This window comes from Heterodontus francisci, chromosome 32 (genome assembly GCF_036365525.1).
Source record: "Heterodontus francisci isolate sHetFra1 chromosome 32, sHetFra1.hap1, whole genome shotgun sequence".
NCBI classification, from domain to species: Eukaryota; Metazoa; Chordata; class Chondrichthyes; order Heterodontiformes; family Heterodontidae; genus Heterodontus; species Heterodontus francisci.
In genome coordinates, this window is record NC_090402.1 from 31,765,734 (window position 1) to 31,791,271 (window position 25,538).

General features: G+C 43.8%; 1 protein-coding gene across 3 annotated transcripts in view; it reads left to right on the plus strand.

The window, feature by feature from the left end:
• Positions 1 to 16,711: 16,711 nt before the first annotated feature.
• akna (AT-hook transcription factor) overlaps positions 16,712 to 25,538 on the plus strand; it is a 207,652-nt gene continuing 198,825 nt past the window's right edge. For 2 of the 3 annotated variants that reach the window (XM_068012641.1, XM_068012643.1), the window contains exon 1: positions 16,712 to 17,160. The gene's annotated coding sequence lies outside the window, so the exon portion shown is untranslated. The remainder of the gene's footprint in view (positions 17,161 to 25,538) is intronic. The other variant, XM_068012642.1, reaches the window with a different exon arrangement.

A 25,538-nucleotide genomic window follows, 5' to 3' on the forward strand; every position in this document is an offset into this window, starting at 1 on the left:
TTCAAGTTTTTCATACTGAAATTAATGGAGAAATGTCGCACAAACCTAAATATTACAGAGGCATCTGTGTAGTGTCGGGCGTTCAGATTCCCCTTGCTATCATGTTTCATGGTTCAAGACTTTTGGTTAGAGATAGACCATTCTAGGTCCTATAGAAAAGGTACTATAGAAAATATTTCAGATTATCCAACTATTTAAAGCATATGTTTCCCTATTAATTCCAAGATGGGAAAATGAAGGTTCTCCTCCGGAAGGCACTGACTTATGCTGAGGAAAGGCTGAGGGACTTGAGGTTGTTTTCGTTGGAGAGGAGGAGGAGGAGAGGTGACTTAATAGAGACATATAAGATAATCAGAGGGTTAGATAGGGTGGATAGTGAGAGTCTTTTTCCTCGGATGGTGATGGAAACACGAGGGGACATAGCTTTAAGTTGAGGGGTGATAGATATAGGACAGATGTCAGAGGTAGTTTCTTTACTCAGAGTAGTAGGGGCGTGGAATGCCCTACCTGCAGCAGTAGTAGACTCGCCAACTTTAAGGGCATTTAAGTGGTCATTGGATAGACATATGGATGAAAATGGAATAGTGTAGGTCAGATGGTTTCACAGGTCGGCGCAACATCGGGGGCCGAAGGGCCTGTACTGCGCTGTAATGTTCTAATTCTAATTCTTTGGGCATCTCTTTCCCCTTATCCTGCCCCCTTCACCATCCTTGCCTGAGTGACACTTGAGCCCCAGCAGTATCAGCGGGCTATTTAACCACAAAAGGGACATCAATGTCCACTTGCTACATTCCCAGATGCATGCACTTTTCAGGAGGGATCATTGGATGATTGGTAACTGTAACCCTGGCTTTTCTTCCTCCTTTCTAGCAAATGGGGAAAATTGTGGCACCTATACTACCACCCCAGGTCAGTTTAGTGATTTCAGACCAAGCCAGGGACTCCCTTGTGATTTAATTCCACACAAGGTATCGAAGGGGTGATGGCAGAGGAGTGGGGAGGGGGAGGGGGGTGGGCAGGGGAAACTGAATATATTTTTATCAATTGATCTGTACTATGTTGACTCATTAAAGAATGTATCAAATTACCTATGAAACAGTTGCAGCTGTGTAACTATTTGAAGGAACACACCTTTGTCCCACCTCTACTTTCTGTTTGGCTGAATTTTTTGATTTCTGTATTTTTTTTCCTATGCGGTATCTTGTATCTTATCTTGTATCTTGTCCATTAATTTGGTGCCAGGATTGTGCAGTAAGTGCTCTGCTTACAGTTTCCCTTCATCACTGCCACGCTGTGCGTCAATAAGCTGACTTTTCCTTTTGTACATGGATTTGTTTATAGTCGGATTAATTATTATGCACTGTGTACTCATATAAACCTGTGTCTAAGTTGTTTGTACAGTTTATTATACAGCTTTGTAAATGGCTTTTGATGTCATTATTGTATTTGTACAGGATTAGTGTTTTTCATTTTCCAATAAATCAAATAGAATACCAGCACAGCCTTTTCCTGGGATTTCTATTGTGGTGAATTGAAGTTGCAATCAATAAAGAGGGGAATTCCATGAGTTAACAAGTTGTTCCTTCACCTTTGGAACTTGTATTTGTATCCAGCTTCAGCTGATGGGATAATATCCTCCTCTTTCTGCTGGCTGTTTAAACTTTTCAATCAAGAGAGTACAGATAGTCACAATTCAAATCCTAGTAGGTCTGGGTACACAGAACTCTGTGTGCATAATTGTGTAGTGACAATTTATTGAATAATAGTGCACTTCTGAGCTTGGGATTAAGGTATAATGGTCCAACTTTTGCTGTACTAATAATGGCGAGGCTGACAGCACTCCTCATTATTACAGGGTAAAACTGACAGCAACTTCTGTTGTCCACACATGTGCACTTAAATGCAGAAATCTGGACGTTGCTGTCAGTAATACCCTGCTCCTACAGTGTGCGGTGTTGCAGACTTTGCCAATGGAATCTGTACAGAAATCACTATGATGGTGTGAACACAGGATAATTACCCACTAGTCTCATACTAAAGATGGATGAAAAAGTCTACATAGGATTACGTGGGACATACGGCACAGAAACAGGCTATTCAGCCCAACCTATCCATTCTGGCATTTATATTCCACTCGAATCTCCTTGCATCTTTCCTCATCTAAATCTATCATCATAACTCTCTATTCCCTTCTCCCTCATATGCTTATCTGACTTCCAATTCAATGCATCCATACTATTCACTTCAACCACTCCTTTTACAAGGGAAAAGAAACCCAGCCTCTTCATCCTTTTTTTATTTCCAAAATATACTTTATTCATAAAAAACTGTAAAAATACATTACAAAACAGTTCCAAAAAGCACAAAGTCAAACAATGCAAAGAGTGCAACAGGAGATCAGTTTCCTTCAATACAGGAGTGAGTTGCCTCACAACCCTTCCATTTCATTTTACATGCCATGTACATTTTACAGCAAACAAATATTTTCTGGATACAGTTCGAGGGGTTTCCCATGGATCCAGCCCCTTGGTTCACCTTGGTGGGAGGACCTTACACTGTGGTCTTTCCCCATTGAGCCTTTGCTGCTGCTGCTGCCCCAAGCTTTCGTGCGTCCCTCAGCACGTAGTTCTGGACCTTGGAATGTGTCAGTCTGCAACATTCGGTCGTGAACAACTCTTTGCGCTGGAAGACCAGCAAGTTTCGGGCAGACCAAAGGGTGTCTTTCACCGAATTGATAGTCCTCCAGCAGCAGTCAGCCTCTTCATTTTTTTTTTATTTCCAAAATATACTTTATTCATAAAAATCTGTAAAAATTACATTCCAAAACAGTTTAAAACAGCATCAAGTCAAAAAATACAAACAGTGCAAAGATGATCAGTTTCCTACTATACAATCATGAATTGCCTCACAACCCTTCCATTTCATTGTCATGCCATATACATTTTTACATTTACAGCACACAAAATTTTCCGGATACAGTTCGAGGGGTTTCCCATGGGTCCAGCCCCTCAGTTCAGCTTGGTGGGGGTCCTTAAACTGTGGTCTTTCCCAATTGAGCCTTTGCTGCGGCTGTTTCAAGCTTTAGTGCATCCCTCAGCACGTAGTCCTGGACCTTGGAATGTGCCAGTCTGCAACACTCGGTCATGGACAACTCTTTGCGCTGGAAGACCAGCAAGTTTCGGGCAGACCAAAGGGCGTCTTTCACTGAATTGATAGTCCTCCAGCAGCAGTTGATGTTTGTCTCGGTGTGCATCCCTGGAACAGTCAGCCTCTTCATCCTTTCCTGATATGTATACACACCCCATTTCTGGTATCATCCTTATAAATCTTCTCTGCACCCTCTCCAGTGTCTCTATATCCTTTTTATAATATGGTGACCAGAACTGCACACAGTACACTCAGGGCTGGATCTTGTTCTCCAGCTGCCAGGAGCAGCAGCCGGTGAAGAAAATGGTGGACACCACACACTGGCCCCGCACCGCCACGATCTTACGTCTGGCGGCTACTTAGCATATTCACGGCAACCATTTCCACAGCCCCCACCACCCCAATCACATGGCAGGGGTCCTCAGTGATGGCATTCATGATGTCACCTGATGGAGCAGGTGCTGGCACCATTTTTAAAAGGCTGCCAGCTCTGTAAACATAACATAATGCAGAGTTCACCCATTCCCCACCTCGGTGGCGTCAGCTTTCCCTGGACAGGAAAGTGAAGGTGCGTGAGTGCCACACGCCGTGCTGAAGATTGGGAGCTGAAGGTAAGATTGCTGCGGATTACATTTTAATTGATGCAAAGATGTAATTTAGATATGCAAACTCAGGTCCCGTTGCAGAGCAGCGGAGGGGCCGCAATGGAGCTTCTCCGCTGCTGGGAAGATCCAGGCCTGGCAATTCCAGTGTTGGGTTCTGTGGTGGGTCGCTGCCGCTCCAATTATCCGGCCCGCATCCCCCACCTGCCACGGAACCAAATGCTGGGAGGAGAACAAGATCCGGTCCTAAGTATGTTCTCAGCAAGGTACGATATAGGTTTAGCATAACTTCCCTACTTTTCAATTCTATCTATCTAGAAATAAAGCCTAGTGCTATTTATTCAGAGATCCCTTTGTTCCTCTACCCCATTTAGACTCGGACCTTTCCACCAAAATGTACTACGTCACGCCTATCTGCGTTGAACTTCATTTGCAAATTATTTGCCTATTCTACAATGTCCTCCTGTAATTTGTTGCAGGCATCTTCCATATTGACTATTCCCCCACCAAACCCCCTCCCCCTCAATCTGGTGTCATCCGCAAATTTAGAAATTGTGTTTTTGATTCCAAAGTCCAAATCATTAATGTAAATTGTGAACAGCAGTGATCCCAGCACTTCTTTTTCTTTCTTTTCTTTTGGGCCTCCTTATCTCGAGAGACAATGGATACGCGCCTGGAGGTGGTCAGTGGTTTGTGAAGCAGCGCCTGGAGTGGCTATAAAGGCCAATTCTGGAGTGACAGGCTCTTCCACAGGTGCTGCAGAGAAATTTGTTTGTCGGGGCTGTTGCACAGTTGGCTCTCCCCTTGCGCCTCTGTCTTTTTTCCTGCCAACTACTAAGTCTCTTCGACTCGCCACAATTTAGCCCTATCTTTATGGCTGCCCGCCAGCTCTGGCGAATGCTGGCAACTGACTCCCACGACTTGTGATCAATGTCACACGATTTCATGTCGCGTTTGCAGACGTCTTTATAACGGAGACATGGACGGCCGGTGGGTCTGATACCAGTGGCGAGCTCGCTGTACAATGTGTCTTTGGGGATCCTGCCATCTTCCATGCGGCTCACATGGCCAAGCCATCTCAAGCGCCGCTGACTCAGTAGTGTGTATAAGCTGGGGGTGTTGGCCGCTTCAAGGACTTCTGTGTTGGAGATATAGTCCTGCCACCTGATGCAGGACTAGATCCCAGCACTGATCCTTGTGGAACACCACTTCTCACCTTCTTCCACTCTTTACTCCCATTCTATGCTTTCTGTCTTGAAGCCAGCTAGCAATCCATTCTGCCACTTGTCCCCTAACAACCATATTTCTTGATTTTATTCATTAGTCTACTATGGGACACTTTGTTGAAGGGCTTTTGAAAATCCAGATAAATTACATCTACCTCATTATCATTGTCTACTCGCTTTTTTACCTCCTCAAAAAATTTAATAAGGTTGGTCAGGCAGGATTTTCCCTTAGTTAGCATTAGTGCAGTCAGGAGTAAGTTGTTAACAACGTAATAAATGATAATTACTGGTGACCAACCTGTCTAGCCCTAAAAAAAATAATTTTATAAATGTGGAGTCTCATTCCCTCAGAAGAAAATTAATGTTGCAGATTTAAAACAAATAATTTTTTTTGGTTTTTTTTGCTGTGCCGTTATTTCTCTCTCCCCTAATCCCTTGTGCATGTTTCAATCTTTATTTTGCTCCCTGAACAATGATTTAAATGTAATTTGTAGTTCTTGTATTTTACTTCCTGCTTTGGAGTCTGCATGTTCCAGTGAGGATTCTTCAATTTGATTGGTTGAAGACCATCCCCTCATCACCTCTGTTGCTTCTCCTGCTCAGACATCACAAATCACCTGCAGAGGGCACTTCACTTTATCAGACACCTGATTACTAGAAATCTCCACTGACAAGCCCACAAAATGTTTCTGGCAACTGTACGTGAGGTGAACAGCAAAAGCTGTTTCTTCGCTACTTCCAGCAAAATTTTGGCCATTTTTGTGGCAGAGTAATGGGACATTTTACTCCACATGTAAGCTGTGCTATATCTGCCTTGGAAATGTTTAATACTTAGTACTGGGTGATGGATTTTGAAAAGGGAACCATTTCCAGATTGACATTCCTCAGCTCATTAAGCACAAAAATATAAATTAAAGGACATTATTTTACTAAGTAATATCTGCTTAGTGCATGAATATGAACCCCACTTCTATCTCCCTGGAGCACAGTGTGTGGGTAAATCAACATCACAGGCCCCAAGTGAGAATGTTTTGAAAAATGATATCTAGTCGTGCTGTCGATTTATATCAGTATTTCAAACATCTTATTTTCACTCCTTCTACTGTAGTGCAAATGTGTTGCTTTTCTTGAGAATTTGTTTTGCTCCCAATAACCAGATCTTACTTTTACTGCACTTTCCGTGCAAATCTTGCATTCAAACCATGCAAACTCAGTATATGGTGCATAAACTTAAAACAAATTCACATCAGCAAAACATTGTTTTCAATAAAATGTCACTGAGGATTTACAAGAGAGATGCAGATGAGGAAAATTGTTTGGCCTATCTAACTCATTCATCCAGTCAAGACCAACAGCCCTCCATTCCCCATCAAAACACCTCACTACTTCATAAATGATTTCAAGACATTTGCTTCCACAGTTCTGCCTTTAAGTACATTCTTTGTCTCAAGAACCTCTGACATGGGTTCTAAATTTTTCATTCATTAATTTGAACCGGTGCCCCCAAGTTCTGCTCTGGTGGTTTATCTTAGGATTCCTTTATCGGAAATTTGAGTGAAAGTAATAATTACAGATGATAAATCATATTACATAATAACACAAGCAGCCAGACATTAGTTTACAGCTGCCAGAAGAATGTGCTACAATAAATGTAGTCAGTGACAAAGTTAATCACAGAGCCTTCTGATATGCCAAAAGATCTCATTAAAGGGCTTTTATAAATACATGCTGCTACCCCTTTACCCAATTCCCCAATATGTGGTTGGTGATGAGGTATCCTGCTGCTATCACACATTATAAAATCTGGCCCATAGTGTCAGATTAAGATGATTAATCTTTTACTCGGGAACTGATGGCGCAGTGCTTGTAATTTGCATGTTGTTCTGGTAAAATTTTATTTTACATCTGGTCGGAATCAAATCCTTTCCATTTTGATATGCAGTGCACACTTACAGCTCTCTCTGCTGGTTGCAACATGCACTGAACATCTGCCAGTGAATGCATCAAAATCCTCCAAGGATGATTCACCAGCTTACTATAGAATTACCATCTAATTCGTATTTCATTTGTATTCTTGATTAACAACTGAAATCGGCAAATTGGCCATTTCTGGAAGAGGAAAGGTCCTCGCAATGGGTGATGTCCATCTTCAGTAAATTTTCTAGAGGTGATATTTTATTCCTGTTATAAGAAATCACCACTTTGTCAGCTCAGTGTCTTTTCTGAAACCAGTCCAAAACAATCCAAATCTGCTTTTAGCTTACAATCTGCTTTCCTGTTAATGGATTTCACTTTCAGTTTCATTTAATGAAAGGGTCTTCTTTTTACAAGGAGCTTTCAATTAGCATAACAATTGACTGTGACTATAAAACTGTAACTGAGATGCGCAGCTATGAATATAGGAGCACTTCCTGGTATTACACATAAACCAGATTAGCTATTCAAACCGTGTCTGCTAATGTTGATATAATTGGTTTCTTTGGATAATCAAATATCACTAGTCAGGAAAACCTACATTTTAATTTCTAACTTTACATGATTTAATATATTTTACATGGAATAGTTTTTTTTATTTGTTCACGGGATGTGGGCATCGCTGGCCAGGCCAGCATTTATTGCCCATCCCTAATTGCCCTTGAGAAGGTGGTGGTGAGCTGCCTTCTTGAACCGCTGCAGTCCATGTGGGGTAGGTACACCCACTGTGCTGTTAGGGAATTCCAGAATTTTGACCCAGCGACAGTGAAGGAATGGAGATATAGTTCCAAGTCAGGGTGGTGTGTGGCTTGGAGGAGAACTTGCAGGTGGTGGTGTTCCCATGCATCTGCTGTCCTTGTCCTTCTAGTTGGTTGTGGTCGTGGATTTGGAAGGTGCTGTCTAAGGAGCCTTAGCGCGTTGCTGTAGTGCATCTTGTAGATGGTACACACTGCTGCCACTGTGAGTCGGTGGTGGAAGGAGTGAATGTTTGTGGATGGGGTGCCAATCAAGTGGGTTGCTTTGTCTTGGATGGTGTCAAGCTTCTTGAGTGTTGTTGGAGCTGAACCCATCCAGGCAAGTGGAGAGTATTCCATCATACTCCTGACTTGTGCCTTGTAGATGGTGGACAGGCTTTGGGAGTCAGGAGAGGGGTAAATACATAGCAGATGCAGTATAATGTGGATAAATGTGAGGTTATCCACTTTGGTGGCAAAAACAGAAAGGTAGATTATTATCTGAACGCCGATAAATTGGGAAAGGGGGAGGTGCAGCAAGACCCGGGTATCCTTGTGCACCTGTCGCTGAAAGTAAGCATGCAGGTGCAGCAGGCAGTTAAGAAGGCAAGTGGTATTTTGGCCTTCATTGCAAGAGGATTCGAGTATAGGAGCAAGGATGTCTTGCTGCAATTATACAAGGCCTTGGTGAGACCACATCTGGAGTATTATGTGCAGTTCTGGTCTCCTTATCTGAGGAAGGATGTTCTTGCTATGGAGGGAGTGCAGCGAAGGTTCACCAGACTGATTCCTGGGATGGCAGGACTGACGTATGAAGAGAGATTGGGTCGATTAGGCTTGTATTCATTAGAGTTTAGAAGAATGAGAGGGGATCTCATTGAAACATTCAAAATTCTAACAGGACTGGACAGACTAGATGCAGGAAGGATGTTCCCGATGGCGGAGGAGTCCAGGACCAGGGGTCACAATCTAAGGATAAGGGGTAAGCCATTTAGGACTGAGACGAGGAAGGATTTCTTCACCCAGAGAGTGGTGAACCTGTGAAATTCTCTACCACAGTTGAGGCCAAATCATTAAATATTTCAAGAAAGAGTTAGATATATTTCTTAAGGCTAAAGGGATCAAGAGATATGGGGAGAAAGCAGGAACAGGTTACTGAGTTTGGATGATCAGCCATGATCGTATTGAATGGCGGTGCAGCCTCGAAGGGCTGAATGGCCTACTCCTGCTCCTTTTTTCTTGTTTCTATGTGAGATACTCATTGCAGGATTGCTAGCCTCTGACCTACTGTTGTAGCCATGGTATTTATATGGCTACTCCAGTTCATTTTCTGGTCAATGGGAACACCCAGGATGTTGACAGTGAGGGATTCAGCCATCATAATGCCATTGAATGTCAAGGGGAGATGGTTAGATTCTCTCTTGTTGGAGATGGTCATTGCCTGCCCCTTGTGTGGTGCGAATGTTACTTGCCACTTATCAACCCAAGCCTGGATATTGTCCAAAATAAAAACAAGAGATGCTGGAAATACTCAGCAGGTCTGGCAGCATCTGTGGAGAGAGAAGCAGAGTTAATGTTTCAGATCAGTGACCCTTCTTCAGAACTGACCTGAAATGTTAACTCTGCTTCTCTCTCCACAGATGCTGCCAGACCTGCTGTATTTCCAGCATTTCTTGTTATTATTTCAAATTTCCAGCATCCGCAGTAATTTGCTTTTATTTCTGGATATTGTCTAGCCTTGCTGCATTTCTACATGGACTGCTTCAGTATCTGAGGAGTTGTGAATGGTGCTGAACATTGTACAATCATCAGTGAACATTCCCACTTCTGACCTTATGATGGAGGGAAGGCCATTGACGAAGCAGCTGAAGATCGTTGGGGCTAGGACACTACCTTGAGAAACTCCTGGAGCTGAGGTGATTTACCTCCAACAACCGCAACCATCTTCCTTTGCGCTACGTAGCATTCCAACCAGCAAAGAGTTTTTCCCCTGATTCCCATTGACCTCAGTTTTGCTAGTGCCCCTTGATGCCATACTCTGTCAAATGCTGCCTTGATGTCAAGGGCAGTCACTCTCACCTCACCTCTTGAGTTCAGCTCTTTTGTCCATATTTGAACCAAGGCTGTAATGAGGTAAGGAGCTGAGTGGCCTGGCAGAACCCAAACTGAGTGTCACTGAGCAGGTTACTGCTAAGCAAGTGCTGCTTATTAGCACTGTCAGCGACATCTTCCATCACTTTACTGATGATCGAGAGTAGACTGATGGGGCAGTAATTGGCCAGGTTGGATTTGTTATGCTTTTTGTTCACAGGACATACCTGGGTAATTTTCCACATTGCTGGGTAAGTGCCAATGTTTTAGCTGTACTAGAACAGCTTGGCTATGGGCACGGCAAGTTCTGGAATACAAGTCTTCAGTACTATTGATGGAATGTTGTCAGGGCCCATAGCCTTTGCAGTATTCAGTGCCTTCAGTCATTTCTTCAGAATGCTGGCCTGGTAATTTTACACTTGAACAGCCTTACCTTTAGATCTCAACTGTCTGTTGGCTAGGTGCAGTCAGGATGGTACTTTGGATGACCAATTGAACCAGTGTGCCCTGTCACTGGATGAGGTGCTAACATTAGAAGTGTACCCTCTGTTTGCGAAACATGAAACTGTAACAATAAATGGTGAATAGCCTGCAATCCAGATTGTCCCAGCAGCAGAAAAGAAGGAAGCAATGGAGAAGTTGAAAGAAGAAAGCTATGTACTGAATCTTATTCGAAAACTTTGATAATGTCATATTCAATACATTACTGGATCATGTGGACAGACTGTAGAAGCATGTTATGAACCTGTAATTCGCCCTTAGACCTAAAACAGAGTGCCATACAAGACATCCTCTGCCTGTTACTCTCCCAACGTGCTTCAAAATGATGGATGCACTCTAATCAATATTAGCGATGATACTAGCTTTTCTCCCATCTACTGACAATCGTAATGAATGTTCCAGCATGTTTCATGCTGAGAAGTGATCAGCAACACCCCATCCCACCATCCCCCACCTGCCAGTCATCCACTACTCCCCCAGCTGATCTAGTTAGGCTGAGCACTCACACTTGGACTCTCACTACAGGTAGAGAACTGTTAACAGATAAAACAAAGCAGACTGAATATGTGGGTAGTGTTATGAGAAAAACAGATCATGTGTGATATTATTTTCAGACAGCTATTAAATTATAATAAAGTAATTTAATTTACTCCTCCATTACATGCAAGTCTGTAATTCACACCCCTGTTTTAAGCTTTTATTGAGGGTGCACTCATATTAACTATTATTTCAAAAGTTAGGAAATTAAAGGAAGATCACAGAATCAAATTAGTTTAATCAGTGTGCATTTACTTCTACTGTAGAAGCTAAAGCTGTGTTTTCAGAGTAAAATTTCAACAATGTTAAATTAAAGCTCACTTTAACTGACTCATATTTCAAGGTTCTCTCATTCTACATCTTCCCATTCTATTGAGCATGAAACATTCCATTTTGGTCCTATTATGTGATCAGTCTTCCTAGTCCCATTGGAAAGATGAGCTGTATTAGGCATGGCTTCTGTTGTAGTAAAGGTACATTAATACATTCAATACATAAAAACTCCAGGATAAAAAGAAAATGTGTCTATTTTATACTGACCTTCAGGCAGGTGGGAGCTATGCAAGGCTCTGCTCCTGTCACAATGATTCAAACACAAAATATTTATTTATTTATGCAAATATGGTCTGCTTAAGAATTCTGCTCCAAAGGGCGAATAGAAACTGCAGCATCTTAAAAGCCACGGATCTCAGTAGATTAGAGTGGATTTGACATCTGGATATCCCACCCGCAGCCAATTAAAGAGCTTCTTCGTACACAGCAGCTGCAAAAATAGTACAGCAGGAATAATTAACCCATGATAGAGTAACCTAATACTCATCAGTGCCAAGTAAAAATGCACAAATGGTGATTAAGAATCTGCTCAATATTAAAAAGCATTAATACTTTCACTGGCATTAGCAAAACAAAATGCCAAGTTCAAAATGTTTGTTTTTGATATTAAAGTCTGCCACACTAAACCCATGCTGAGGGAAAAATAATTACTGATCTGATAAGCATTTATTTAGATCATCTTGTTGCAGATCCAAATGATTGTGGAAATGCCTTAGAATAACAGCCTGGACTGTTACAATTTGACCCAGTTAACTGTAAGTGTCAGACTGTATGAAAATCAATCTGAGATTACATAATATGTAAGTACAAGGCAACGGACTATGAAATTACCCAAATTTTATGCACTATTGCAATACAGGCAAAGAAATTATTTTTACTTAAATAGCTTTCTACATAGTGTGTTGATGGATATGACCCCATTTTAGGACATTCAGTCAAACATTGCCTAATAGATTAAAGCCTGGCTACCCGACCCGAACCCGACGAGACCCGACAACATGTATCGGGTTTGGATCGGGTCGGGTCTATATTTCGAGTCCAGCATTCGGGCTCGGGTCAGGTCTGACTGGTCACTGCTGCTTCCGGAAAGTCACAGGATCAGGCTTACCCATAATTCCCCACAGCTCCATCTGCGGGAATAGCCTGCTGCCGGAATGGATGAACGATATTCGTGGCAGGTCGGGTCAGGTCGGGCACGAAAAAAAATTAAAGAATTTGGGCCCGGGTCGGGTTCGGGTTGGCTGTGGTTGGGTCATGCCTAGGTCGGGTTTTAATTTTATAATAGATGGCAAACAGTTGGTGGCAACACTCAATTTTTTCCCATATTTTTCTCCAGTTATTACCTGAAAATATTTCACAACTACCAGCCGTCCACTGGTACCCCTCCCACAGTGCAATCTCCATATGCCAGCCTGAATGGTGAGTACTGGCAGCTTATTTGACTGTAGAGTGTATTACAGTCATGGCCAGCTATGCTCTTACTCAATGTCACAACATACACTCCCTTTGAGAGGTTAGCGGCTGAATTTCCAAAACAGGGTCAGGAACCCGACGCCCGGATGATTTCCAGGTCCTGACCCCAAGCCTCAGCTGCGTCGCTAACAGGACACGATCTTTAAATGTTAATGCCCTAATTGGGCGGAAGGTGAGATTGGCACCCAATTAGTGGTGCCAACTGTCTGCAAGAGGCGTGATCTGCCTGCAGAGCGCGAACGGCAAAAACAGGCAGCAGGCATGATGGGGCCTACTGTTGCCTTGCCAATGAGAGCAGGCAGCTCCATGGAGAGCTAGCAGAATAAAGAGGTGAGGCAGCGTTTCCAGAATTTAACAAAAAAAACCTGCGCTTGGCCCACCGCAAGATCCCAAAACATTTCATCTTCAAACAGTAAAGTTTGCCCTCTGTCTGCTGTGAGCCCGACAGCTGTGCATTATCCTGTACCAGACTTGTTGGGCTCTCTGGAATCCCAAATGAAAATGACCCTCGTAGTGAGCTATTCCATGAGCTTAATGGGCCTTATTTGAAAGTGAGCGGCTCCCTATTCCCTCCTCCCTGCCCTCATATTGAAAATTGTGGACTTTCCCGGATGCGTCAGGTTCCAGAGACGACCTCTGGGACCGCGATTTTCAAATCACATCTGCGCCCGGTCCCAACACTTCCGGCAGTTGAAAGTCTGGCCCGAGGTCTCTGAATGGTAATTAGGAGTGGGAATCCATGCTGATTTTGTTCTCGCTTCCTTGCCCAGGACTCTGCAAACTTTTTTTTCTCCAAAAATATACTTTATTCATAAAAGTCTGTAAAAAATACATCACAAAACAGTTCAAAGTTAACATTCCAGAAAATGCCAAAGAAATCAGTTTTCTTCAATACAGAACGTGAGTTGCCTCACAACCCTTCCATTCCATTTTACATGCAATGTACACTGGCATTACACAGCAAAACCATATTTTGGTGAATACGGCCCAAGGGGTTTTACATGGGTTCCAGCCCCTCGGTTCACTGTGACGGGAGGACCTTACACAGTGGTCTTTCCCCATTGAGCCTTTGCGGCATCTGCCCCAAGCTTTAGTGCGTCCCTCAACACGTAGTCCTGGACCTTGGAATGTGCCAGTCTGCAACACTCGGTCGTGGACAACTCCTTGCGCTGGAAGACCAGCCAGTTTCGGGCAGACCAAAGAGCGTTGATAGTCCTCCAGCAGCAGTTGATGTTTATCTCGGTATATGTCCCTGGGAACAGACTGTACAGCACAGACTCCTGTGTCACCGAGCTGCTCGGGATGAACCTCGACAAAAACCACTGCATCTCTTTCCACACCTGCTTTGCGAAGGCACATTCCAGAAGGAGGTGGGCAACAGTCTCTTCCCCACCACAGATACCTCGAGGGCAGTGTGCGAAGGGGGTGAGATGCCGGGCATGCAGGAAGGATCTGACGGGGAGGGCCCTTCTCACCACCAGCCAAGCTACGTCTTGGTGCTTGTTTGAAAATTCTGGTGATGAGGCATTCTGTCAAATGACTTTGGCAGTCTGCTCGGGAAATCATCCGACAGGATCCACCATCTCCTTTTCCCATAGGGCCTGGAGGACATTCCGTGCAGACCACTGCCTGATGGATTGGTGGCCAAAGGTGTTTTTCTGCACAAACTTTTCCACGAAGGATAGGTGGTACGGCCCGGTCCAACTGAATGGCGCGTTCTGCGGCATTGTGACCAGACTCATCCTTCGCAACACCGGGGACAGATAGAACCTCAGCACGTAGTGACACTTGGTATTTGTGTACTGGGGTTCCACGCACAGCTTGATGCAGCCACACACAAAGGTGGCCATCAGGATGAGGGCGACGTTGGGTATGTTATTTCTCCCTTTATCCAGAGGTTTGAACATCGTGTCCCTCTGGACACAGTCCATTTTAGATCTCCAGATAAAGTGGAAAATGGCTCAGGTGGCCACCATGGTGCAGGAGTGGGGTATGGGCCAGACCTGCACCACATACAGCAACAACATGAGTGCCTCGCACCTGATGACCAGGTTCTTACCCACAATGAAGATCGCTGCTCCCACATGCTCAGTTTATGGTGCACCCTGGCTACTCGCTCCTTCCAGGTTTTGGCGCACGCCCCGGCCCTTCTAAACCATATCCGCAGCACGTTCAGGTAGTCTGACCTGACGGTGAAGGGGAAAAAGGATCGGTCAGCCCAGTTCCCAAAGAACACGGACTCACTCTTGCCGTGATTAACTTTGGTTCCCGAGGCCAGTTCGAACTGGTTACAGATGCTCATCAATCTGCGAACGGACGGTGGATCCGAGCAGAAGACTGAACTGATGCCCCCAGCTGAGATCAGCTATCTCTGTACATTACCAAGGATCAAACCTAGGATATGGCGGTACGGTGCTTTTATCCAGTGTGCATGTAATTATAGTTGAGGCACTGTGCCATGTGGCACTGGAAGTGAATCTGCTCAGTCTTTCAAATAAAGTTATTTTGATAAAGTTTCAAACAGCGCAAGCTTCAAACTCAATCTTTACTTTAAATTCTCCGACAGTGCAAATCTACACAAACCACATGATTTATTAACTAACCAATGGCAGCAATTGAATATGGGAAAATATTTTATTAAGAACTTTGGAAAAACACAAACCATGAACTGATCTTAAACATTGAATTATTTTCCCACATCCGACTATGCTTGTTTTAGTTTTTAATTAATACCTATAGATATTAAAATAGTAAATTGTTAAAAAAGACAATTATAACAAGAGAGCTGTTGTTGCCACTCACAACCTCTACTATATGTTGGAACACACTGATCAGAAGGCCAATGGAAGGCCTGAGCTGTAGCTCATTTGATAGCGCTCTCTCCTCTGAGTAAGAAGATGGTGGGGTCAAGTTCCATTCCAGATACTTAAGCACATAATCCAGGCTGACACTCCAGTGCCATCTTTTGGATCAGACATCAAAACAATGTCTCATTTGCCCTCCCAGGTGGACATAAAAGATCCCATGGCACAACTTGAAGAAGAGGAGGGTTGCTCTTCACAGTGTCCTGGCCAATATTTACCCCTCAACGAACATCACTGAAACAGATTATGCTAGCTTGTTGTGTGCAAATTGGCTGCCACATTACAACGGTAACTACACTTCAAAACATTGGCTAGAAAGTGCTTTGGAGTGTCATGAACATCACTCACATAAAGGAAAAAGTGGTGTGGTGTAGTGCAGGAGAATGAAAAGCAGAAATGTTGTGTGGGTCGGTCATGATATGAAAATGAAGCAAAAGACAAATACTGCAGATGCTGGAAATCTGAAATAAAAGCAGAAACTGCTGGAAACACTCAGCAGGTCAGGCAGCATCTGTGGAGAGAAAAACAGTTAACATTCCCAGCGCATTGTAGGACCACAGCAAATCAATTCCGCTTTGCCAGATTTACCATGCTTCCCTCCTCCTCTGCTAGTCTGCTGTAACTAGTTACACCTTCTCAGACCCATCTTTTGTTTCCATACTGGGCCCACTATCACTTCATTTTTGACCTGCACGTCATCTCATTTGTCATATAACCAATGGATTCCCACCACCCTATCCTTTAGTTCTTTCCCTTCCCCACCCTTTTCCTCTGGCTCTGAACTTGCTTGCCAGCTGTTCATCTCTAACGTCTTCCAATTCTGATGAAAGGTCATTGACCTGAAAAGTTAACTCTGAAAGAGAAAGCTGTTAACTTTTTCTCAGATCAGGTCTGATGAGAGGGTCTCACCTCCAGTCCTAACCCTCTCAGATGCTGACTGACCGATCCCTGTATTTCCAGAATTTTGTGTTTAATTTTATGTAAGATGTCCAGTGCGAACACATTGCTTTTGATCATATCTTTACCACGCTCTGGCGTCTTACGAAAGACGTACTTCCCAGAGCAGAAATAATCTCCGCTGCCGGACGAGGGAGTCATGGAACAAGAATTCGTAACCAGGCTCATCCCCCATTATGCTGCAGCAACCAATGGGACGCCTAGGAAACACATGTCCCGTACAAATTAGCATAAATTATGATAATGAAACTGCAACTTGGAAACTTATTGTTTACTTTGGAACAAAGTGAAAATTCAACTCTTCCATGAGCATCGCTTGGAACCGACAGCTCCTTCCAAAAACTCGATGCAGACTTGTCTGGTGAGCACAGGAAGCGGACTAATTCTTTTTAAAATCACTGTTTATTTTTGGTCAGTTGAACCACCTTTGATATTGAGTTGCATTGGTCCTTGGAGCAGGCAGGAGTAGAGCGGAGCAGCCACTGAGTTGAAACACTCCCAGCATCGGATGCAAAGTTTACAACGTGGCTGTCCGCAGTGTGGAGTAAGCAGCGTTACTGGGAGCCCGGTGTGAAATCGACCTGAAACTGACACGCCGACTGCAGATTTCCTTTGCAGTGTTGCCGTGGAGGCGCTCGTCTCATTCGTTTGGGTTTATCCGGCAGCTAAGCAACGATTCCTAAGGACTCGTCTGAGAGATTCATCCTCTCCAATTCAGCTCGTAAGCCATTCTGTTGAAGTTACTTCCTACTAAAGGGGCTTTCCATTGGATTCTTGGGACCTTTTTCCACTTCAGTGTAGTTGTAATACTTTAGTTTTGTTTCTCCAAATCTTTATTCTATCTTTCGATATCGCCCATCTTTCGAGGCTCGATTTGTTATTTATGGGGTTTTCTAAAGTTCGAAATCTCAGAAGAAAAGTTGGAGGCAGCCAAAAGAAATAATAGCCGATTGAACAAGGCAGAAACACTCGTGCATCACTTCTCCTCTCAGTCCTTGCAATATGCCAACTGCTGCTTAATGGCACGGGTTATTGAGACACTCTGCTCTACCAGGTATTGCAGATCAACACTGCACGGATCTCCACTGGTTTGATAACACAGCCGGTTACATTTTTTTCCCAAAAATATACTTTATTCATAAAATTTGTAAAGTACGTTCCTCAACAGTTCAAATTTAACATTACATAAAATACAATACAGATAAGTTTCTTTCAATACAGTACATGAGGTACCTCACAACACTTGCCATTGCATTTACATTAACAATATATTTCCAACAAAAGGTTATGGAAACATAAGATCTTGAGGGGACTTGACCGGGTGGATGTTGAAAGGATGTTTTCCCCTTGTGGGAGAGACTAAAAGTAGAGGGCACAGTTTAAAAATAAGGGGTCTCCTATTTAAGACGGAGCTGAGGAGAAATTTTTTTCTCTGAGGGTTGCATGTCTGTGGTACTGTCTCAAAAGGCAATGGAGGCAGGGCCATTGAATGTTTTTAAGATAGACAGATTCTTGACAAACAAGGGAGTCGAATGGTATCGGGGGAGGCGGGAAAGCGGAGTTGAGTCCACAAACAGATCAGCCACAATCGTATAGAATGGCGGAGCAGGCTCGAGGGGCCAAGTAGCCTTCTCCTGCTCCTAGTTCGTATGTTCATATGTTCGTATGTACATTTACATTTCATATCAAAGATTCTCTGGTGCATACAGCCTAAGGGATTTTACATGGCTTCCAGCCCTTCCGTATACTGTGGTGGGAGGGCCTTAGACAGTGGCCTTTCCCTATTGAGCCTTTGTGGCAGCTGCCCCAAACTTTAGAGCGTCCCTCAGTCACATTGCATATATATTACATAGCATTTTACAGGACATTCAGCCCAAAAGGTCTATGCCGGCAGTTATACTCCACACAAGCCCCCTCCCATCTTACCATCAACATGTCCTATTCCTTTCTTCTTCATATACTTATCTAGCTTCACCTTAAATGTATCTGCTATTCATCTGAACCACTCCATGTGGCAACAAGTTCCACATTCTCGCCACTCTGAGTAAAGATGTTTCTCCTCAATCCCTTATTGGATTTATTGATCAGCATCAAAGGAGGCCAGTTAGGAATATGGAGACCCGGTGCCCATGAAGTAATGAAATCATGATAAGCTCTCTTTCACTCAGTTCATTTTTCTTGGGCAACTTTAATCCTATGGCCATTGAGGCAGCAACTGATTTCAGAGGCACTAATTGGCTCCACGTGCTTAGCAGGAATAGGCCAATAGGTCCAGCAACAGTCCTCAAGATCCATGAATAAGTAAACCTTTAAAGTCACCAGAACAATCATAGGAATAGGAGTAGACCATTCAGTCAGGGGTGGGCTTGCCACGTGAGTTGTAATCAGTAGAAGTGCCACTGTGATATCAGCAACCCACTTTTTCCATGAGAATCCTGAAGTATCTTTTAGGGGTGTCAGTCTGGTAGGATCCAAACCCATCTATTAGCCATGACAGTCCATCTGTTTATTCCCAGTTCCCTGCTCTTTCTCCCTATCCCTTACTACTCTTATCTTCCAACTAAGTATCTAATCTCCCTTTTAAGCCCCCACCCCCCACCAAATAAATTCTGCTTCAGTGGCTTTCTGTGCAGTACACTCACCATCTCAGAACCCTTTGTGTGAGGGTATTTATTTCCGCATTTGCTTTTAGTTCTCCCAGCTTGAATTCTTAAAATTATGTGTTCGATTTTGACTTTTGGAAGACTGATTGGCGGTGTGCGCTGGTCAGTCGGCCATTCTGGTGGCGAACAAACCCCCACGATTTTGGAGCCCTGGCTTCACTTAGATCTGGCAGGCGAGCTGCAGGATGCCAAACTAGTGTCATGGTGCGGCTCGCCTGATTGAGGCTTCAAGATAGGCCCAGGGTGGGCACCAGCCAGGTACGTGCCAGGGGGTCTGTCAGAGGGTAGGGGTCCTGGGGCAGCAGGAGAACACATTGAGCTGGATTTTATGCTCTCCCCATTGTTGAGTTTGGAGGCTGGGGGTGGGCATTTAATTGTGCAGGATGGTGGTAGGTGAGGACCCCATCACCTTCCTGCCTCCACCCCAATTAACTCTGACGGGAAGACCCGTGGACGGCCTTCTTGCCCTGCCACCAATTGAGGCCCCTTAAGTTGGCAATTAATGCCCAATTAAGGGCCTCATCCCATCACCGCCAGTATTAGCCCAGTGGCGGGCCAGCCTGTCGCCACACAGGGAGCACGACAAGCAAACCCCTGCAGGTTGCTTGCCAGCTCCCGGATGGTCTGTCGTTCAGAGGCACTTAGTGTCTGATTGAGGGATGGTCTGTCGTTCAGATGCACTTAGTACCTGATTGAGGGACCCGGCATCGGGAAGAGTGGACCCGCTGAGAGTCACCCCCCTGCCCTTGATGCTGACCCCCTACACCTGCCTCCCACACAATCCCCACCCCGCGAGAGCCCTGCCGCCATCACTGTGGCCTGGATCCATCGACTGGGCCTCAGATGGGTGCTTTACCAGCATCAGCCACTGCATTCACAGTGGTGCTGCTGTTAAAGAGTTGCCGATCTCTGATTGGCTGGCAGCTCTCAGTGAGTGGAATTCTGTCACTGGGGTCCTTAATCCTGGTGAAGGCCTGCTGCTGCACAGTTAAGTGCCTGATTGGCATGTGGTGCTGTGGGCCTTCCTGAGAAAAGGCGATGCGGAACACTGGGTGATTCCTCTGCCGGTGGCCGAGATCCCCATCGCCTCCATTAAATACCACCATTAATCCTAAAGGAGCACTCCTGTCCTTCTGGACCCAAAAGCATATTTCAGGGCTTACCTTTAGCAAGCCTCTTTGCTTCCAGCACTCGGGTTGCTCAGGCTCCAGTCAGTTTCAAGCTAAAATTGCAATCAGGTTTCTTGTTACCTCATAGCAGATTATTTCCATATTAAAAGGGGGCGATTGCCTGAAATGGGACACCTGGCAGCAGGCCCTTGTCAAAATGGAGCCAGCCACATTGCCAGTGTTAACTGGGCAGTAAGGCTACTAACCTCATTTTGAGGCCATTACAGCCCCATTAATACCAGGCCACCATTTAAAATTGCCCTCTTGGTCCTTATACTCTTCGGTCCTTTATGTTTACAATTATAATCAACAGAGGGAGAAGTTTGCCATTGGCTGCATTCTACTCGTGTGAAAGCACCTTAACAGAACCAGGACATAGATCAGACAGCTATAGGTTCAATTCCTGGTCTGTGCTGAGTTGACTGGTTTGAAACAAGGCAGCTGTAGATATGCTATAGTTGGTCTCTCTGCTGCTGGATTAGGGAGGGTAAAAATCAGCCCAGATTTCACTTTTTGATTGCTGTCCAGTGTCTGATGTGGGGAAGTGGAAATGTCTCATTGTTGCAGCTGAATAGCCTGCCATCACTCACTGTCTGTGCTCCATGTGACCACTCCTGGCTAGGCCAGCATTTATTGCCCATCCTTAATTGCCCTTGAGAAGCTGGTGGTGGTGGTGAGCTGCCTTCTTGAACTGCTGCAGTCCATGTGGTGTAGGTACACCCAAGTGCTGTTTGGAAGGGAGTTCCAGGATTTTGACCCAGCGACAGTGAATGAACGGTAATATAGTTTCCGGTGTCTAGGTCGATGCTGGGTGGTCCGTCCGGTTTCATTCCTTTTCTCTAGCGGTTTGGTACAACTGAGTGGCTTACGAGGCCATTTCTGAGGGCATTTAAGATTCAGCCTCATTGCTGTGGGTCTGAAGTCACATGTCGGCCAGACCAGGTAAGGAGGGCAGATTTCCTTCCCTAACGGACATTAGTGAACCAGATGGGTTTTTACAACAATAGACAATGGTTTCATGGTTACCATTACTGATACTAGCTTTTCTAATTCCAGATTTATTAATTGAATTTAAATTCCACCAGCTGCCAGGTGGGATTTGACCTGTGTCCCCAGAGCATTAGCCTGGGCCTCTGGATTGCTAGTCCAGTGACATTACCTGGCAAAGGGATACAGTTTGCAGCAGGGGTTGAAGAGGATGGCGTTGGTCTTCCCAGTGTTTAGCGAGGGGAAATTACTGCTCATCCAATACTGGAAGTCAGACAAGCAATCTGACAAAATAGTTACAGTGGAGAGTACCCCAGTAAGAGTCTGATTCTCCAAAGGTGGAGAGGAAGAAAACAGTCCAAAAAAAGAACCAGTATACTTTACTATTATACTGATGGACCTATTCCCAATTTCCATTGAGAAGCTGATGTACCCTGATTGAAAAGCATAGACATTAATCAATAGCTGTTGCTATAACTGGTGCTAATATCCAGTTGCACTGGAGTGAAGTGTACATGGAAAGGAGGAAGGTTAAAAGATTTAACTGATAGTGTGAATAGGACATGTTAGGAACAGATTTCCTATTCAAAAATTTGCTATCACCAAATTTAATGCTGGCAACATAGTAATAGAAGCCATACAAAGCAGGAAGGCTGTGGGTTCAAGCTGCATTACTTAATCTGTGCTGCAAAGTGACTATGGTGGGAAACTGCACTTGTCCTCAGCACCCTTAGATTAGGGAAGGACACGATTCAGCCGGGATTCTCACTTATGGCTGCCCAGAAACTACTACTGGAAATTGTGTGTGTGTGTGGCCATTGAATGAGAACAGGCTTGCGTTTGGTTGAGTTGTCCACTTGTTTGAAGAAGCTTCCAACACTCGCTGTCTAGTCTCACACATGAGTAATAGCAGAAGGTGACAGTGCCAGTGGAACTACAGCCAGTTTAAATGTCCACCCTCTGGAAAGGAAGGAAGGGAGAAAACTGGAGGGAGGCAGGAGATGTGCTGTAAAATGGATCGTGTATTCTTTGAGCAGAGGGTCACACAGGGATTTGGTAGACATGGAGCAATTTGATTGCTTATTATGAGTATAGAGTGTATGCGATCACTACAGTACTTTGCTAGCCTGTGACAATAGTGGAATTGTGTTACTTGCATGAGAATACTGGGATATTTCACAGTGAACAGATAGAATACTCTAGTTAATCTGTGTCTCCCATTGAGCTGTAATTTGTAAAGTCACCAGATTTATTCGACAAATTAGAGAGCTTTGTAATGACACCAAACCCAGACTGAGCTTTTAAATGGCTGTTTGTCCATAAGGTTATCTCTTCCCTTTTATTTATTTTTTGCTTGCGTGTCTCATACAATGGTTGGGCCTGATTTAATTCTGTGTAAGTGAATGGTTTTGAGTCAGTTAAAATTGGGCCCAAAGATTAATGGCATTTAGCCTTTTAACTTAGTTTCTCAATTCTAACAAAACATCTGTATATTGTGTGACATCTACATTGCATTTAAAATGAAGAGTCATGAGTTGGGATAAATGCTACTTTCATAATCTTCACCCAATGTTTTCATAGCTGCAGTTTGCACAGTATGGTGCGAGACAAATTAACACCTCTCCTTGGTCCAGATTGGTTCAACTCCATTTCCTATATACTGTACAAATGTTGAATAACTCACCCATTAAAATTGCAATTTGTAAGTAATTGGATCCCTTATGGCAGGATGGTATCCAAAGGTTTAAAATAAAACTGTAATTTATATATTTTGCCTGCTCTGACATCACAGATGGAATCTGTGCTGTACTCCTTGTATTCTTTGTTTAGCTTGATGGTAGCACTTGTATCAGAAGAGGGGAGCAGCATTATTTTAGAGATTTACTTAAATGTGTGCATTCAGTTCAGTGCACGTTGGTTTCAGTGTTAACTACCTGTCTGAATTCAAGAAGTATGCTGTTCATTTGGGGGTTTTGAATCCCATTGGTAACATATAGAATGTTTTTTTAAACCCAGAGAAACTCTTTGTGCCTTTTAACTCAGTATGTAAATATTTGTTCAAAAAAATCTGCCTAGTCCAATAAAATCCATTTCAGATCTTTTCTACATTCAGCACAAAAAATATCAGTGTATGAAGATCAGTCAACGTGTGGAGAGAATTTGAATTATTGGCGTCTGACCTCCAGGGTTATTAGACAGTGATTTGATACTTCATCTGTCAGAATTTATGTGAGCGCCAACTCAGCTCAGAGGACAATATTCTTTTTCATCTGAGAGCCTCAGATTACACTAGCAGATTAGAACTCCCCCGCCGAAGTTCATTTTGAAAGTTGGAGAAGAATGAAATGACATTCAACTCAGGTGGTTGCAACGGGGCTTCTAATGTGTGGAAAATATTGAAGGGAATGTTGTGTTGAAACCAGAGAACTGGGCTTCACGGAGCACATTGTTCACTCTAGAACCGTAATAAAAGCAACAGCCAGCAATACGTTTCTATAGTGTTCCTGATGTACATAGAGATGTCTCAGAGCTATTTACAGAGCACTGTGCACAAAAGAGTAGGAAAAAAAGAGGCTAAAACAGATTTAAAGGGAAGAGCCTTTAGGAAGCAGGGAGGGAGCTGACAATGAAGAAGTTGAAGGAGAGAATTCCGAAGTCAGTTTCACAGCCATTCAGGTATCAGCCGTGACTCAGTGGTAACACTCTCACCTCTGAGTCTGTAGGTGTGGGTTCAAGTGCTGTTCCAGTGACTTGATCACATAACCAAGCTAGTACTACAGTGCAGTACTGAAGGTGTGCTGCATGTTGGAGCTGCTGTTAGATGTTAAAATGAGGCCCGTCTGCCCTCTCAGTTGGATGTAGAAGATCCTATGGCACTATCCGAACAAGAGCAGAAATGTTCTCTGTGGTATCCTGGCCAATATTTATTCCTCAAACAAAAACATCACTAAAACAGATTCTTTGACGATATTCTCATACTGTTTGTGGGATCTTGATGTGTCCATTTGATTGCTGCATTTCATATTGTCATGCCAAGAATGAGGCACATTAATTTCGACACATGGGCATTAAAATTCAAATTGTTGCTGGGAAGAAAAGAGGGCCAGTTACCCTGGAATTGCCAGGCCCCTAGCCGGAAAGACATTTTTGCATACTAGGAGACAGTGTTGGAACAAAGGAACCAGTCCCTGCTCCCAGTACACAGAACAGACGTGGTCAGACCAGTTTCGTCACATGACTAACTGGCTGTTGCAAAGTTTTGAACTGGGACTTTTAAATTGAAGAAACAGTGTTTGAAGACAGAAAGCTCCTGGTTCCTGGATTGAGAACATGATTCTCCTTCTGCTCCCGTCTCTTTCTCACCAGCTTGGGAATCCATTGAAGACACATGAACCCCAAGTGAGAAAAGTCTCCTACAGTGAACAAGGTTTAAGAAGAATACAGGGCCCCAATGAAAAACAAGAATTACCTACAAGCAAGGACTCTACAGTGAGCTTGAAGAACCATAACAACTCTTCAGATATTGCCTCAAGCCTTGCCACTTTATTTTTCTTCTGCTCTTTTCTGTCCCTATCTGCATGTGTGTATCGCATATGCATGCGAGCGTGGGTGCATCATGTATCCGTAGGCGTTAACCCAATTAGAGTTTAAGTTTTAATAAATTTGACTTTTCTTCTTTAAACCTAAGAAAGCCTGTTCATGCTTATTTCTTTGCCTTACAATTGGAAGGTGGCGAACAAGGATTCACCAAGGGGAGCTCAAAAATCCTGTTACAGCAAGACCAGGTGAAGGCTGAGAGGGACCTCCAGACACCTTTCTCACCTGGTCATAACACTATATGACAACAATACACTTCAAAAGTACTCCATTGGATATAAAGTGTTTTGGGATATCTTGAGGTTGTGAAAAGCACTATATAAATGCAAGACTTCCATACTCAAGAACGCAAAGGCTGATCCCAAATGTGAACAGATCTTGAGTGGTGTGAAATTCCAGGATTCCTCTGAGATCAATTGTCTCCATGTGTTGTATAGAATTGGCTAAGTGAAAAGAGAGAGAGTGTGTATGCTGCAGTGAACAAATTGAGATCAGGGTTAATTTATTGCATTTTCAGAAGACTAATAACGAGAGGCAGTATAAACTAAGGGACTGAGAGATTGGGGGAGTCACATATGCAAACATGGTTAAATAAAACATGTAGGAGCCTTTGCTGATTAAGTCTCAACTAGTGTGCTGTGTCGAATTCTGGGCACCAAACTTTAGGAAGGATGCCGAGGCCT